The sequence below is a fragment of the Hipposideros armiger genome, unplaced genomic scaffold (assembly GCF_001890085.2).
Source record: "Hipposideros armiger isolate ML-2016 unplaced genomic scaffold, ASM189008v1 scaffold_170, whole genome shotgun sequence".
In the NCBI taxonomy this organism is placed as follows: Eukaryota; Metazoa; Chordata; class Mammalia; order Chiroptera; family Hipposideridae; genus Hipposideros; species Hipposideros armiger.
Window position 1 is genome coordinate 2659331 of NW_017731520.1, and position 5458 is coordinate 2664788.

Here is a 5458-nt window from a genome sequence, read left to right on the forward strand (position 1 = left end):
AGCCTGATCCAGAGCAAGGCCCTGCCTCTCTTCAATTCTAGGAAGGCTGAGAGAGGGCGGGAGGCTGCAGAGGGGAAGGCGGAAGCTGGCGGAGGCGGGTTCATGGGGTTTAAGGAAAGAAACCTTCTCTCTGTGGCAGCGGCCTGGAACGGAACCTACAATATTTTCACTGGACGGTGCTGCTCTACACGGCTTCTCTGTTTGAATTTCCCTCTTGGTTTTTTGGGGTTTTTTGGTCTCTGTATTAAAGGTCTGCTTTCTTCCCCTTTTCCCACTTCTAATAATAGTGTACGTTTAAAGGATTCCCCCTGAACCGAACCCTGGACCAAGTACTTTCAGAGTTTTGTAATTCTCAGAACCACCCGAGGTGATGTGTATTAACTATTATTTCCTGCATTATTTAGTTGAGCAAAGTAAGGCTCAGTGTCTAGGCAGCGGTCCCAAGCCATAGGGCGAGCTCAGGTTGGAGCACAAACTCATCTGACTTTAAGACCTGTGCTACCAGCCACCATGTTCTAATTTCTAATCTTCAGGTCGTGCCTGGAGCTTTGCTTGAAGGAGGATAGCCCCTGTGGGGAGCGCTGGCATTTTGGGTGAGAGAGATTTTGTTCATGATGCTGGACTGTGGCAAGCATGGTCGGACTTAGCATCCTGAGTGTTACCGCAAAATGCCCATGGCCCCCATCAATCTACCCGGCACGCCCTGTACATTTCCAGATGCCCTCTTGGGGTATGGCGCCAAACCTACTTGAGAACCTGGGTAGAACACAGGTATCTCAACGTCATATCACCTGGTGTCAATTAAACCCTTCTTTCTGCTCAGCAGTCCTTTAATGTCAATCGACCCCTTAACCAAAGATACACACAGTGTCCTTGATTGAGTATTTTGACTTTCTCTGCGTTAAAGTCCTCTTTAATTTTTATCTTTCTTTCCCATACCGTAGCTAATCCATTAGCAAGTTATTTCTGCTTTATTTTCATAATATGTGTGGAATTCAGTTACTTCTCAACTCTTCCACAGACACCACTCTGCTTCAAACGCCACCATCCTCTCTCCTCCAATTTCCCTGTTTCCATTTTTATTCTCCCAGAATTATCATTACAAAACACATGTGAAACCATGTTACTCCTCTGCTGAGAACCCTCCAGTGGGAAGTCTTTACAGAGGCCCTATCCGAGCTGGTCTGTGTCTCCCAACTTCCCAACATCCCCTCCCGACTTCCCCTCCTACTGCTCTCCTCTCAAACATCCCCCTCCAGCCACCGGCCATTGATGATGCAAGGATGCCCCTGTCACAGGGCCTTTGCACCTGCTTCTGCCTCCGCCTCAAATAATCTTCTCTCAGGAACCTGCAGCCCAGGCATCCTAAACTTTCTCATTTCCTTTAGGCCTCTTCTCAAATGTCACCTTAGCTGTGTGTCATTCTCAGCTCTCTTCTCCCCCATACTCTCTGTTCCCCTAGGCTGTCCTTGTCCTTGTTTGTCACCAATCCTGACTGACTATATATTTACTCTTTTCTTATACATTTTTTCTTTTGGCTAGTATGTGTCTCTCCCAATGGAAAGTAAGCTCCATGAAGAAGGGACTTTGTTTTTACAATGTTCTTTTCTATCAATTAGGAATCAACCCGGCACATAGAAGATGCTCAGTAAGTATCTGTGAAAGAATACATTCATTAACAAATTAATGGCTCCATTGTGCCTGTTTAACACCTTTTCTTATTACTTAAGACCCTTTATGATTTTGCTTCAATTTACTTCATTTTTTTTAAACCGTATTGCTTACCTTTATACACGAATCATTCAACTTTAATGAGGTCTTTTACTTACCCCAGGTGGAAGGCGCTTGAGGACTGTAGACTGTGCGTGTTTGAAGTGCGAAGCAAGGAATTCAGCCTTGTTTCTGAGCTGTGTGTCCAGACACTGCTCCACTGGCAAAGGGAAATCAGCTGCCCACTCCCAGTCAACATATCAAGTTTATTTTACTACAGACGAGTTTTCTGCCAACAGGCGATGTCTGTCAGAACTTGACTTGAGTTGTTTGTGGAACATGGTGCACCTTAGGTACAATTCACAAGTAAGGTAGTTTAACATAAATCCAGCCCTCACAAAAGAAAAATGTGTACACAAGAGATGACTAAACTTTTGGATCATGTCCATAAGTACTTCCAGGGCCACCACCTGTCGCCTTCAAGCAGAATACACATGGTTAAGGATGATGGTTATGGTGAATCACAGCTTCAGATTTTAAAGGCAACATGAGGCTTTGGTGTAACTCATATAACTGTGTTCCATTTACTGCTAACTTAGTGGTGTCTTGAGTTTTCATCTCTTCAACTCTGGTATTTGAAACTGTGCTATGATCCTAAAAAGTCTTGAAAGCCAGCTTTTTAGCACCTCGATTTTAATGCTGCCTGCTCACCGTAGGCCATTGTGCAATTCTTGCAGCTCCTGAATCCGCGATTCTTAATGGCTGCTGTATTTTCAATTCACGTCTACGTTTCTGAGAATAATTACAGCTTTTCCCTGGGTTTCATTTCACGTACTCACTGTTCCCCTTTTTTGGTTGCCCTCTTAGAATTTGCTGCCACTTGGTGGGTCACGTGTGACGTGGGTTAGTCGGAAGAACTGATGAAGTTGGTGAGCTGGTCTACAAAGCTGAGCAACATGTGTTTTGAAATGTTGTTGTGAAAGGCAGGGTGGTATGACTCGTCACTGGAGCCACAGCAACTGGAACACAATCAGTCTCATGACATCTGGCCTGTCAGGCTCTGTCACCAGATCATGTGTGAACATTTATTTATGATCAAGTCCCTCTCCTTTTTCCATACCTTCTCCCACGCTGTACACCTTGAAAATGTCTGAAAAAAGAATACTAATCTTTTCTTAAGAGCCTTTTTTAAAAAAAGTCTGGTGACACATGATACGGTGAGCCAAGGTCGAGTAGGGTCAGGGTCCTTTTTCGTGGACCTGACTTACATTCTAGTGTAAGAAGACGGAGCATACACAATTCAAACAAGTGGCCTGCAGTGACTGATGCAGCCAGAAAAAGGATTAAAGGAAGTAGTGCGAAAAGGAGTGAGTGGGGTTGAAGCTACTGTATGCGGGAGGGTGAGAAGGCCTCTCAGAGGAAGTAAAGCTTGAACTGAGACCTGAAGAAGGAGCAGGAGGTAGGCAAGTGACATCTGGGGACATAGCGTTCTAGGAAGAGGGGCTAGAAGATGTGGAAGCCCCGAGTGGAGACAGACGGAGAGGCAGAGTGACAGTAGGTTATTGAAAGTGAAGTGTTAAAAAAACAAAATTCCACTGAGAAAATTCTGAAGATGTAATTGGCTTTATTAAGTCATGAATCAGCCAGCGCCTTGCCTAGCCGGCGCACAGATACCCCGAGGAGTTATACAAAATGGAAGGCTTTTATAGAAAGGGTGGAGCGAGGAAGTCGTTGGCAAAAGGAAAACGAAAGTTCATTGGAGGAAGTTATTAGCAAAAGAAAAATGGAAGTTTATTGAAGGAAAAGTAAGGCAACAGCAAGACGTTCTCATTGGCTGAGCGGTGGCGTTTTCCATTGGCTCCGCTTGTTGCTGGGCTAGAAGAAAATCTCCCTTACTCCTGCCGGGATAGGAAAGTGAAAACACCTTTTTGTGGGAGATGCAAGGTGTTCTCTCTTCCTTTTGGGGTCATAGAGTGGTAAGATGTGAGAGCTCCCTCTACAGGCCTTCCAGACTCCAATTTTGATTTGAAAAGTTGAGGTTTCCTTTACTGATTTTCATGGGAGCAATGTGGGACAAGACATAGTCTGAGATTTGGGTAGGAAACGGAGCATGTGGGACCTGGTAGCTGCCAGTGAGGCATTTGGGTTTGAGGGAAACCATGGAGGGTCTCAAGTAGGAAATGACAGACGACTTAAAAAAACAATACCCTAGTTTTACTTTTAGTAATAGAACACTTGATATTTGGAATAACTGTCTTACTAAAAAACTGAAAATACTGGACAAAGTATTTTTCAAACTTCCCTTAAAGTGACGAAGTGCTAACAAAATAATGCTGCAATGAACATAGGGGTGCATATATCTTTTCAAGTTAGTGTTTTGGATTTCTTTACATACATACCCAGAAGTAGAATTGCTAGATCATATGGTACTTCTGTTTTTAATTTCTGAGGAACCTCCAAACTGATTTCTATAGTGGCTGCATGTTTTGCAATCCCACCAACAGTGCACCAGGGTTCTCTTTTCTCCAAGTCCTCCCCAACACTTGTAGTTTGTTGATTTATTGATGACGGCCATTCTGAAAGGTGTGAGGTGGTATCTCATTGTGGTTTTAATTTGCATTTCTCTGATGATTAGTGTTGTTGAGCATCTTTTCATATGTCTATTGGCCATCTGTATGTCCTCTTTGGAGAAATGTCTATTCAGGTCCTCTGCCCATTTTTTAATTCAATTTTTTATTTTTTTGGTGTTAAGTTGTATGAGTTCTTTATAAATTTTGGATATTAACCCCTTATCAGATGTGTCATTGGTGAATATCTTCTCCCATTCAGTAGGAGTCTTTTCATTTTGTTGGTGGTTTCCTCTGCTGTGCTAAAACTTTTTAGTTTAATGTAGTCCCATTTGTTTATTTTTATTTATGTTTTTGTTTCCCTTGTCCGAGGAGTTAGATCAGAAAAAAATATCACTAAGAGCAATGTCAGATAGTTTACTGCCTATATTTTCTTCTAGCAGTTTTGTGGTTTTGGGTCTTACATTTAATCTTTAATCCATTTTGAGTTTATTCTTGTATATGGTGTAAGAAAGTAGTCCAGTGGAAGCAACCCAACCCATCAATAGATGATTGGATAAAGAAGATGTAATATCTACTGGGGGTGCCAAAAAAATGTATACCCATGACTTGTATTCATCTTTTGTTATTGGCATATATTGAGTACTACAATTTTAATACAGTTTTTTTTCCTTTCTTAAAACATGTACACTTTTTTTTGGCACCCTTTCTCTCCCTCTCTCTCTCTCTCTCTCTCTATATATATATATAGATAGATAGATAGATAGATAGATAGATAGATAGATAGATAGATATAGAGAGAGAGATATATATATAGATATATCTATATATATATATACACACAATGGAATATCATCCATTAAAAAGAATGAAAATTTACCATTTGCGACAACATGGCTGGACCTAGAAGGTATTATGCTCCGTGAAATAAATCAGACTGAGAAAGCCAAATCCCACCTGATCTCACTTATATGTGGAATGTAAAGAACAAAATAAATAAAGAAACAGAAGAGAAATAGAACCAGACTCATAGATAGAGAGAACAAACTGATGGTTGTCAGAGGAGAGGAGGGTTGGGGAGCTGGGTGTGAAAGGTGATGGGATTAAGAAGTACAAATTGGTAGCTGCAAAATAGTCACGGGAATGTCAAGCTCGGCATAGAGAATATCATCAGTAATATT

The 5458-nt window shown here is 41.8% G+C and overlaps 1 long non-coding RNA gene across 1 annotated transcript; it reads left to right on the forward strand.

The window, feature by feature from the left end:
* The first annotated feature begins 1476 nt into the window (after positions 1–1476).
* On the forward strand, positions 1477–2897 carry LOC109387840 (uncharacterized). Its single transcript, XR_002125116.1, has 2 exons — positions 1477–1648; positions 2578–2897. It is a non-coding gene; the product is annotated as an uncharacterized LOC109387840 (long non-coding RNA).
* The last annotated feature ends 2561 nt before the right edge of the window (positions 2898–5458 follow it).